Source organism: Petaurus breviceps, unplaced genomic scaffold, assembly GCF_028583685.1.
Source record: "Petaurus breviceps papuanus isolate PSGF00001 unplaced genomic scaffold, PetGlider_PUasm1.0 90281, whole genome shotgun sequence".
NCBI classification, from domain to species: domain Eukaryota; kingdom Metazoa; phylum Chordata; class Mammalia; order Diprotodontia; family Petauridae; genus Petaurus; species Petaurus breviceps.
The window spans coordinates 502,859-515,369 of NW_027187205.1; the positions used below are offsets into that span (position 1 = coordinate 502,859).

The 12,511-nt window shown below is 45.2% G+C and overlaps 1 protein-coding gene across 3 annotated transcripts in view; it reads left to right on the forward strand.

Annotated features, from left to right (window-relative positions):
• The first annotated feature begins 489 nt into the window (after positions 1–489).
• Positions 490–12,511, forward strand: part of CPNE2 (copine 2) — a 91,584-nt gene continuing 79,562 nt past the window's right edge. The window contains exon 1 of one of the 3 annotated variants that reach the window (XM_069107801.1): positions 490–1,393. The gene's annotated coding sequence lies outside the window, so the exon portion shown is untranslated. The remainder of the gene's footprint in view (positions 1,394–12,511) is intronic. The other 2 variants (XM_069107802.1, XM_069107803.1) reach the window with 2 other exon arrangements.

A 12,511-nucleotide genomic window follows, 5' to 3' on the forward strand; every position in this document is an offset into this window, starting at 1 on the left:
ATAGCCAGTTAATGGAAGTTTGTCTATTCTGTGTGTAGAATTCTGTACATGTATATCAGATGCATGTGCAGAAACGGATATAAGCTTGCACACATGAATATATGAATTGCACACCCGTGTGTGGTTTTTTTGTGTGTACAGCTTTGTAAAAGGTTTTGTTCCTTCTTTAAAGAATAGGTGCTCTTGAGGAGAGGGACGCCTCGACTTGCTTCACTTAATTACCAGAGACGAAGCTAATTGCCGTTACATTAAGGAGGCCCCAGGCAGCTGTTCTGACCGGGTTTTACCAACCGTGAGGCTTCGGGCAGCACGCCACATGGGAGGAATCTGTGTCATCCTCCAAGCCTATAGCTGCACGAAGATGCTGAAATCTTTCCTAGTATAAACAGCTTCAATAATAATATGCCCCAAACAACGCCCTTGTCTTTCCTATTTCTCTAGGGATCTCAGCTGAGAGGCATTTCCTTAGGGTGCGGAATGAAGCCAGTACCCAGAGCAGGGTTGAATTCACACAATAGATCGGGGCGTAATGGAGAGTTGCTATCTACCTCACCGTGGGGCGCCCCTGCAGGCAGGGGTGCTGCGTGAGCTGGGCCCACCCCACCCCTCGGTTTCGTTGCGTCTGTCCACAGACTGGCAGTAGTGTGTTCTTTGAGATCGGCGGCGCCAGCTACTGCGAGAGCAACCTCGGGAGAACCCGCTGCTTGCCAGCTGCGAACGGTGGGCACACAGCTTTGGGTCCACCATGCGCGCCTAGAGCCAGGAGTTGCCTCGACTGCGAACCAACGTGCGGAAGCTCCGAGTGTTTCAGCTGCGAACCTTGAGAAGAAGAGCGTTTCAGCACCGAACGCGCCCGGGAGCTCCGCCAAGAAAACCTTCGGAAGTAGAGCATTCCTGCCTCGAAGGCTCGGCGTGGCCAGAGGCGCGCCAGCTGTGGGAGGCTTGGAGCCCCAGCGGTGTGCCGGCTGCTCACACCAGTGTGGGACAGAGGCCTCGCTCCTGCCCGGGTTTGGGAGCTCAGCTGAGTCCCCCACGTCCCTCCAGGAAGCGCTCCGCCTCTCCCTCCTTACTTCCCTCCTCTCCGACTCCCCTCCCCCAGCTGTGGGAGGAGTCCAAGCCACCGCCCGGCCCAGGAGAGGAGGACCGGGACCCGGAGCTGGAGGACTGGGGCTGGAACTAAAAGGCTGAGCGGTTATGTGGGCTGCAGCGTGAGCCCTGTCCCGGGCCAGAGCTGTGGCCAGGCGTCCCGCGGGCTCCTCGGGCCCGAAGGGAGCTATCCCCTCGGGGATGCCCCAGAGGTACTGGTTAGGGGTGATCACTCCGTGAGGCGGGGGCGGCACCCCTTACCTACGGCATCTGCAGCGGGTATCTGGGAGCCCAGAGCCAAAGAGCGGTAAGTCCGGGCTGGCCTTCCTCGGGGTTAGGGGAAAGGGAGGACGGGACGGGACGGGACACGACAGGACCGGACGGGACGGGACTGAACAGGGCTAGGCTAGAAGGAGCGGCACTGAGCTGAGCGGATTTGAAGTTTGGGCCCGCTATCCGCCCTCTCTCCAGCGCTAGGTCCGAGCTTGAGGGTGAGAGCTAGGGAAATGGAAACTCCTGGCCTGAGTGGGGACTGTCCACAGGAAAAGAAAGAACCCAGGTCCAGGGGGTCCCCGGTGACTTGAACGGAATCTTAGCTCCCACATCCACCCGAGAATATCTTCCCTGTGTCTGGTGATTCCGCTCCGGCCCGGCCACCTGAGGGCGCCCAGTTTCCTCCCAAGCCACGGGATTTGCGAGAAGGAGGCTAGGGAGGTGTCCCCTCTAGCGACTCGGCCCTTCCGAAACCCCAGACTTCGTTCTGAGACTCTAGCGGAGTTGAACATGGCATAGGACTACTCCTGATCTGTGTAAGGGGGAATCCAGTGAGAGGGAAAACTAGCACAAAAGAACGGGGCTTGTTTCGGGTTGCCTGACCCTTGCAGTGCTCTCCATCTTCCCACTCCCTTTCCACCCTCCCCTCCGGGAGTCCTCAGTAGTATTGAAACCCTGCTTAATTCCCCCCACCCCGCCCTGAGTATGGCGAGATGGGTGGAGCCCAGGTGGATGGGGCCGAACTGAGAGGGGGTGTGCAGCTGGGTGTCTTCCCAGAAGTCAGTGTGTTTGCAAACTTGTTTCTCCCCTCCCCAAAAAAGTCTGTCCGGCACCATTTAATTTAGAACGGGGAAGGACAGTAGAGGCCCCTTTTCTTCCATCTTTTCATATGATGCATCTTCTGGAGAGAGCTCAAAACAAGTTCCTCCACCGTCTTCTTTCCCTCCTTCCATCTGATAATGGCTGGTCCCTGTGAAAGGGAGAAGAGGTATTGTGGTTGGAGATGCTTTCAAGGTTTACATACTGAAGGGTCCCAGGAAGACTTATTGAGAATTTAGAGGATAATGGGATTTAAACCTGGAAGGGACTTCTAGTCCAAATCCCATGTTGGGACTGCAGTTCTTAAATTGACTCCTTATTTAATGGCACCCTTTGTATGGCTACAATGCCTTGTTCGGTCAAAGTCGAGATTGATTTGACGCGTTTATACTGTGCACATATCAAATTCCGGGTTGGAATGTTTAGAGAAGCCATAAGGTAGGGTAGGGGAAAAGGGAGAGCTGATGGGGGGATGGTAGTGAAAATCAGCAGTCCATATTTGGTCGTGTTTCAGGTTGCATGAGTAAAAGGGGTGTCATTATGGTGCCTTAGACAGTTTTCTTCGTAGGAAACAGCTTGGGGAGAATGGGTTATTGGCTCTGGCCTTGAGGCTGAACTCTTCATGGGGCCTGGGGTCTTCTAACCTTTGAGTTTCCATAAAGGTAATAAAGTCCATCCATGAGTGAGCCTGGAACTCTGTGGTGCCATGGAAAAAACTTTATGGTCTAAGTTAGGAGACTTGGTAAATTACCTGTGTGCCCTTAGGCAAATCACAACTTCTTTAGATCTGAGTTTTTCCTAGTGTCCAGAAGGGATAGTAATTCCTTGTTCTCCTTGCCTTTTGGAGTGATGTGGGGATGAAACTATAATGGATGTGAGAAAGTGCTTTGCAATACACATGTAAAAAAGTGTTGTTATATCAATTTTCCCTGCCTTAATGTTGGTGGGCCCTGTGCTCCTGCTTTCCCATGATGGAATGTGGGATTGGCACTGCCATTGTCAGATGAACTGGACAAATGGAACACCTAATTGGAATGATATTGAGGACAAACAATGAAGGGGACTGACTTTTACACTCAAATTCCACTCTAGGTATGTTTCTTAGGGTCTTATCCTGGTTGCCCACATTCTCTAGAAGTAACTGTGAGAGAATCATGGGTACCTGAGTTGCAGAACCCAAATAGCTGTTGGGCAGTAGAAACAAGTGGACTAGTCTTAAAACTGCTGTTAACCCTCCTTTTTAAGACCTTATTTTGCCAGGCAGAGAGGAGAATGATGGTGAGCCTTGGCACCCATTCCAAATGTCCCTTTTGAGGGTATAACAATTCTGACATGGGTCTCGATGAGATTCTCCCTCTACTCTAGCCTCAAAGTTTAGTAAGTGATGTGGGTTTGCACTCATCCCTTTTACACACTCATACCTACTTCTTCCTACTGTCATTGGTAGTCATTGATAATACATGCAGCCTACTTATGCCCACATTCACCTCTCTGTTGCCCTCCAGGTAACCCACAATTTATTTTTAAGAGGCTGTGATGTTCTGAGACTTGCAGCTTTATGACATCACCAGAAGAATATTGAGGTTAAAAAGATGGACCTTTGTTTTATGGAAAAACTTGGAATCATTGAAGGCAATGCACAATTTCCCAAAGATAAACCCACACACTTTCTTCCTTTTGTTCATTTCTGGGCCCAGTTCATTGTCCACCTTTGGGATCCTTCCAAATCTGACAGACCAGCTTTGCAGGTTGTATGTCCAATTGCACATTGTAGTCTGGAAAATAAGCATGTTTTTATCCATTTGGTTTTTTTTCCCCTTATGCTGCTATTTATGCCAAATTCTTTTGAGTGATCTCATTTAGGAGGCTCTGTAATGATCCAAGATTTGCTTCATGCAATCATCATAGTGCCATCCTCATACAAGAGTATTAGGAGAACCTCATCTTCTATGGAAAATCTCTTCTTTTTGAATTTTCAGGTAGATGTCTTCCATGACAGTGACTTATACATTTGCCAGACATATATCTACCTGTTTTATACCTATTTGATATTAATAATGAGAGGGTCAAAGTTATCCCTGTCGTTAAAACAAATCTCTTCTTCCATACTCCACTCAAAGATTCAAATGGTTCAATGATCTCATCCATGTGGATATTTCCTCCTATCATGCAAATTCCAACTCATTTGTGCCTGCAGTACTCCTGTGACCTTTGGCAAGTTATTTAACCTCTGTTGCCCTGTTTCCTAATCTGTAAAATGGTGATCATTTGGCAAGCTTAAAAGTGCTATATAAACGTATTAGTGTCGCCCCAAATACCTAGTACAATATTCTACCCCTTAATCTCATGATGTAATTGAAAGAACATTGGATTCAGAGCCATCAGACCTCGTTCTGGCTATATTATTAACTTCTGTATGAACTTGGCCAAAGTATTTTCCCTACCTCGACCCTGAGTTTTCCCATCTATAAAATAAGCCGATCTCTGAGGTCCCTTGTACAGGTTGATGGTGCCACAGAAGGTGAGTGAATCAAGGACAGACCTGAGGATCTCTGTGAAACCAGCCTAGGGCTACCGTCTAGTACAGGGGTGGAACCTGGGGCCTTGAGGCCATATGTGGCCCTCTGGGTCCTTAAGTGCGGTCATTTGACTTGTGAGGTTTGGATTCAGTCAAAGAGCCAAACTTGAGAACCTAGAAGGCCACGTGTGGCCTCAAGGCCCCAGATTTCTCACCCCTGCTCTAGTAAATGGGTCTTTTGTCAAGTTAGAGGCCCTGGATATCATTCCTCCTTCTTTGCTTCCTCAGCTTAGAGAGAGAAAGATGAGAACAAGCTGAGGAGGCTCCAGGGTACCATCATCTTGACATTCACAGACTCATAAAATTTTAGCACACTCTTGCTAACCAGGCTGCTCAGCCAGGAACTGCCTATCCTTCCCCTGTGGTATTAGAGATCCAGCTCCCAAATGAGAGAAGGGGCCCCTTGGGTGAAAGATTAGAATCCCTTAGGCTTAATGGGTTGGGACAAAGTGACATAGAGGAAACCTCATTTGACCTATATGTGATATAGGGTCACATTCTACTTCTGCCACTTACTACCTTTATGACCTTGGACAAGTTACTTGAACTCTCTGGGCCTCCATTTCCTTCTCTGCAAAAGGAAGGGATTGGAATAACTTTCTCTCAATCTGTTATCCTCTGCTGATTCTTCTTTCCCCTACTTCTGGGAGGCCTCACAACGCAGCCTTGCACAGAGGCTGTGATTAGATTCCATATATCACTCCCTTATTCATCTAGCTACCCTTTACCTCCTCTGCTCCAGCTTGCCACTTCTGTGTGATCAGCTTTAGGCTTAGCTGGCTCCCTGGGAAGGAGAAATAACTTCAGGGAGTAAATGAGCTGTTGAGTGGTAGGGATTAGCTCTGCTGCTCACTCCTTTCACATGCTTGAACCCCTCCAACAAGACTTTCCTCCCAGAAATCACAGGCTCAGATTCTTTTTCTTGGTGTGACTATGGCAAGAGCACAGGATTTGCAGTCACAAGAGACCTGGGTGTGGCCCCTGGCTCGAATATCTACTAGTGGGTTAACCTTGGGCTAGTCATTCAACCTATTCGAACCTGAGTTTCCTGAGGAAAAAAAAGAGATGATTCAGTAACCTTGCTAGTTACTCTGGGGAAAATACTAAAGCTTTGTACAGGCCTTCATTGTTATGATTCTCTCTGGAAGACTTCCTCATAGGGATAGGCCTTTCAGCCTACCCTGTAATAATAATAGCTAGCATTTACATAGTGCTTTAAGGTTGGCAAAACCCTTTACAAATATTATCATTATTTTATCTTCACAATAACTCTGGGAGGTAAGGTGCTATTATTATTCCCATTTTCCGGATGAGCCAATTGAGACAGCCATCCATTAGTCAAGTGGGTCACTTAGCTAGCTAGTAAATGTCTGAGGCTGGACTTGAATTTAGATCTTTCCTAAATTCTGAACTCCAGGTCCAGAACTCTATCTAGAGTCACCTAGCTATATAAACCCTGTTAATAGCAAGGAATGTGAACATTTAAGTGCCTACTATGTGTAGGGCATTGTGCTACACAGTGGGAAGACGCAAAGTCTAGGCAAACCCTGGTCCCTGACCTCAGGGAGCTTATGCTCTAATAAGAGGACAGGATACTGACAATGAGGATTATGATCTACATCTTTAGTAACAGCCCCTTTCTTCTAGCCACAGAGGGATTTCAGCCATGCGGAATAGGAAAAACCTATTCTCACTGGAAGAGATCCCAAGGCCTCTTAACCAAACTATTGGCCTAGAGGATAGAACCAGAAATAGTAGGTTGAAGATAGGCAGGTTTTGGATGGGTACCATCATGATTGTCCTCATAATCAGGGTATTGCCCAATTGGGGAGGATACTGAGATCCTTTTCACTGGAAGGCTTTGGGCAAAGGCTGAGAGGCCACTTAACTATTCTGCAGAAGGAATTTCTAGGTAAGAATAGGGTAGATGGAATGGCCTCTGAGATTCCAGCCAAATCAGAAATCCTACGATTCTATAACTAAAGGTGAAAACACTTCAAGGGTTCCATGGTGTAAGACAGGTAATGCTAGCACACAGGAGGGCTGCTAGCACAGGTTCACTCTTGATCTAGTCAGACAGGAAGACAGCTTTGGAGGGGTTAATAATCTTACTTTATTCTAGGCTAGTCTTTTCACAAAAGGGTAGCTGATAATAGGAGTAACTCCTACTACATTTCTTAATCACCCTTCAGGAAGGGGCTGTTGAGAAGGGGTGGGGCAACTACCCACAGATCTTGGAGTCTACTGAGAGGGGGGCAGCTTGTGCTCTCTCCTAAATCCCCTCAGGCTTCAATGGGGGCTGATTGAGGCAAACACAGATTCTCATCTAGCCTTGGTGTGAGGGCTGATCAAGGCACACACAGCATTCCAGCTTGTGCTTTCAACCCTAAGGGTTCCCCAATCACTGACCAGTGCCCACTTGCTTTATAGGGAATAAACAAAAAAGGCATATTGCCAGCAGTAGCCTCACAAGTTTACATTATCTCACCGATATATCTCACTGCACAGTTACAGTAGATATTTACAATTTAGGCACAAATGTTTATATTAATTATCATTATATAACACTGTGCAAGGTGTTTACAAGCCATGAGCCTGAGAAATAGAGATTGTTATGGGCATGGATTCTGGGAAACTAAACTATAAGAAAGAATAACAAAAATCTACTTTACACACACTAAAATCCACCTTACTTACCCATGGGAAAGCTGATCTTTCCCTTCAGAGCCAGGTACAGAACTAATGCCTGCCTGAGCAAAATGAGAAAGAACTGGGGAAAGTTCAGCCTCTGGAAGCCATGTATGGGTAGGGGGAGGCAGTAGCACAGAGTTCCCCTCCATGATAGAGTTGGAGTCAGGAAGACCTGAGTTACAATTCTAGCTCAGACATTTAGTAGTTGGGCAAGCCATTTTATCTTTCTCAGACCTAACTGTAAAATGGGGATAATTGCACCTACTTCACAGTGTTGGTGTGAAGGCTGAATGAGATAAAATATGTAATAATAGCTAACATTGATCTAACACTTTAAGGTTTGCAAAGCAACTTATTTATATTATCTCATTTGAGACTCACAACAACCATCTGAGGTAGGTTCTATTATTATCCTTATTTTACTGATGAGGAAACCGAGGCAGGGAGAGGCTAAATTTGTCCAGGGTAACAAGGCTAGTAAGTATCTAAGGGAGTACTCAAACTCAGGTGTTCCTGACTCCAAGTCCATCACTTTCCACTATGATGGCTGCTTCTTTGTAAAGTGCTAAATGAATGTTAGCTATCATACACATCAGTCTGCTTAATATAACATGTTTAATGACACATTTGCCAGTCTTAGCTCCTTAATCATTATTCTCAGGTACTAGGGGACAGGGCTGGGTTTTTAAACAAGAGGAAACTGAGCTTCTCTATTCTTACAAGCTCATCAGAGATGTATATACTCTTCAGCTACTGCCTTCTGCCTTCTGTGACTGTTAAACCTGTCCTGAGTGATGGACATCCTGAAAGTGAAGGCCCTGTGTGACCAGTGTAGGTGAGTGCTGGGAGTGCTGTTGGCAACCTAGTCAGAAAGAAAGGGAACTGGAAACTGACCAGTAAATACCCTCTTTGCCTTAGACTAAACCTAGGTGCATCTACCCTTGGGATCCTAAATGCAGGCTTGTGTTTGAGCCATGGAGAAAGAGGGAGCATGCATTCATTTCAAATCAATGCACCTTTATTAAGCATATATAATAATGCACCCTTATAAGCGTATATAAGTGTATCAGATACTGTGCTTAAGTGATGAGGGTTCAAAGACAGAAACAAGACAGTCCTTGTCCTGAAGGAACTTATATCCTACTAGGGAGATAGAACATGTACACAGAAAAGTAAATACAAGCTAGGTACAAAATTATCCAGGTCATTTTTTGCTAAGGGAATTGAGAAGGGCCTATCTTAGGAGGTGGCACTGGGTAGCACTTCCAGGAGGCAAAGGTGAAGAAAGAGAACATTCCAGGTATAGATGTTAGCCTGCAAAGACTTAGATGGAATTGCATATCTGCAGAATAGAAAGTCCTTCAGTTTAATTGGAATGGAATTTGAGAGGGAAAATAATGAGTAATTAGCTTGGAAAGATTGTCTGGAACTGTATTGTGAGCCTTTAAATGCCAAATAGAGGAGTTTGTATTTTAATTTAGAGAGAACGTGGATGTTTAATGAGTCCAGGGGATTGATTGATGTGGTCGGATCTGTGCTTTAAGAATATCAATCTGGCAGCTGTGTGGAGGATGGAAGATAGAGAATGGAAAGATGGAGGATAGAAAATGGAAGACTGGCTTGGGGGGAGACCAGTGCTATTACAGAAGTCCAGATGGGAGGTGATGAGGGCCTGAATTAGGGTGGTTGTGGTGTGACTGGAGAGAAGGGGGCAGGTACAAGAGATGCTGGGGAAGCAGGATAAATAAGACTTGGCAACTGATTGGATAGGGAGGTGATATTGAAGGTCTGGGAATATAAGTCCTAGGTATAGAACCTGGGTTATTGAACCTGGGTGACTGGAAGAATGATGGGGCTCTCAATGGGAATAGGGAAGTTAGCAAGAAGGGAAGACTTAGGGGAAAATATGATGAGTTTCCTTTTGGATATGTTGGGTTTGAGGTACCTATGGGATGATTGGAGGTGAGAGAGTTGTTGTTCAGCACTTCAACTTCAAAGAGGACCAATGCTGTCACAGGTGATATCTTGACTTTCAAGTGAATTGGATTTAAGTGAGGTCGAGTTGCACAAAGTTAACAGCCCTACTTGCTCTACTAGAGTCATCGAAGTCCAGTGGTAGGACAAAAGTCAAGACAGTGGCCCAGGATGCAGTGGATGACCTTGGCATCTTTGATGCCTGACCAAACTCTAAGCACTCACAGCACCTACTTCAGCCGCCTTCATGGCCTGGAGGAAAATATTCTCATCTGCCCATTTTGGCAGGGGAAGTCTTCACATGCCTGAGATAGGCAACCCCTTAACCCATGGTTTGAGGCTTGAGATGATAAAGTAGAGTTGACAAGAAAGATGAGAGGTGGTTATGTAGATTTGGGAGTAGACTTGGTCTGCATAGACTATACAGCTGGTAACACAGTGGACAGAGCACTGGGCCTGAAGTCAGGAAAATCTAAGTTCAAATCTGTCCTCAGACACTTACTAACTGTGTGTCCCTAGGCAAGTCACAATCTCAGTTTGCCTTAGTTTCCTTAGTTGTAAAATAGAGATCATAATAGGCACCTACCTTTCAGGGGTGTGAGAAGCAAGTGAGATATTTGTAAAAAGCACATTAACATAGTGCCTAGCTCATAGTAGGCATTATATAAATACTTATTCCATTCCCTTCCCTGCCCACATGATGGCTGAACCCATGGATATCACTGAGAGAGATAATATAGAAAGAGAAAAGGAGAGGTCCCAGGATGAATCTCCAGGTTATATCCATGCCGAGCAAAAGGATATGGATGACCCATTCTGCACAGCAAATTGAGAAGGATTGATCACACTGGTAGGGAGAGAATTATGATAGAGTAATATCATAAAAACCCAGGAAAGAGAGAATATATATTGTGAGAGAATGGTATATAGCCACTGTATCCAGAAAGATGGACCAATAGAAAGGAGGAGGCCTCATGGGGTGGGGAGGAAGTTGGCTGAGCAAGGTAAAAAGCTAAGTCTTTAAAACTAGGAATAGCATGGGGGGGGTAGTCAGAGGGGAAACATGGACATGATCATCACTAGAACTTGGGCATTCTCTTGAAGCTTATAGGAAGAAGTTTTCTGGCTGAAAAAAGGGTAGACTTGCTTCACTAAGTAGGATGTAAATTTAGCAAGTCATTTCCCTAAGAGATGAATTTTTGGTCTGGGACTTCCCTTCACTGACATTGATAATTTATCTGCAATTTATGGTCTCTGATAGTTGCCTGGAGACACTGTGAGAGGTCAGGGGACTTAGTCGTGGTCACATAGATAGTGTCTGTTAGGAGCTGGACTTGATCTTTTCCTGACTTCATGGCCAACCCTCTGTACTTTGCTGTGATAACTTTCAAAGAATATAGGCTGGAAACAAATCATAGGTCATAGGCATTTAGAACCAAAAAGGGCCTTAGAGATCATCTGAGGCATTGTAGACTAATGGGAAGAGCCCTGGATTTAGAGTAAGACCTTAAGGATTTAGATTTTGGCTCTACTCTTTACTGCCTGTGTGCCCTTGGGTAAGTCACTTAACTTCCCTTGGCTTCAGTTCCTTATCTATGAAATGAGGTTGGGGTAGATGGCCTCAAAGACCCCATCCAACTCTAAATCTGTCATCCCAGATTTAGTCCATCCCCTTCATTTTATTTCTTTTTTTTTAATTAAAAAATATAGCTTTTAAAAATAAAAACAAGCACTCTCATTTCTTGATATATTTCTTCTCTTTGTAACAAAGAAAAAGAGGTAAGCCTGACTCACTAACAGAATAACCAAGTCTGGCAATTGGTGTGATATTCTGCACCTATGGTCTCCCACCACTCTAGCAAAATGAAGGATGTGTGTGTTTTGTCCTCTATTCTCCAGGTCTATAATTATTCATTGCAATTAATACAAGTTCTCTTGCTTTTTAGTATTTTTTCTACCATGAAGAATGCTGCTCTGAACAATTTGTTAAGGAAAGGAAACATTTATTAAATGCCTACTATGTGCCAGACACTATGCAAAGCACTCACAACAACCCAGAGGAGGTATCATTATCCCCATTTTACAATTGAGGAAACTGAGGCAGAGGTTAAGTGAGTTTCTAGGGTGGTAGATAAGTTCCTGAGAGGCCAGATTTCACTGTAGGTCTTTCTGACTTCCTTTATTGACTTCTTTGAGGCATATGCCCAATAGTAGGATTAATGGGTTCAAAACTGTAAATAGTTTAAAGATTACCAAATAATTCCAGCTTGTTTGTCATAAATGGTCAGGCCAATTCACAGCTCCACCAACAGTGTATTAGTGTGCCTGTCTCTTACCATCCTTCCAAATACTGAATGCTTCCATGTAAAGAATCAGCTCTGCCAATTTAATGACAACTGCCTAGGGAAGGAGACACTGAAACCCAGAGAGAGGCAGCGATGTGGCAGAAGGACAGAGCTCAGACCCAGAACTCCTGACTCCCATGATGAGGGTAGTTCTGTCCACTACCTTCATGATGGCCCCGAGCAGGTTCAGTAAAGATTGAAGTAAATAAATCCCAACAGGTTATTAATGGAAAACCTAAGATATTTGGATTGTTGCTGTCAGGGAGGACTGGCTACTGCCCCTGAGCCATCCACCTTCATCTCCTGCTTCCCTGATCACCAAGTTAGCCCACCTTGGTCCTAAATTTCATAAACTAAAAGCCAGAGTGAAGCCTGATCCTGTGTTAATAAGGAATGGGACTCCTCCCCCTTTCCTCTGATTAGATGGTTTTCTTGGCAGCAAAGCCTCTGGGATCTGAAGTAGGAAACTGATTTGGACAGTTTTCCGAGGCACCAGAGAAATCAACTTTTGTTCCCAAAAGGAGCCTCTTGGAGCTTCTCCAAGATTCTCTATCTCTTCATTCAGCAAGCATTTGTGGCACACTCATTGTGTGTCAGATCCTGGATTGGTCACTGGGGAAACAAAGACCAAAAAAAAAAAAAAAAGAGAGAGAACAGTTCCTACCCTCTTGGAGCTTATATTCTATTGGAATAAACCATTATCACCATCCACCTGTACAATTATAATAGCCTTCTTATGGGCAGG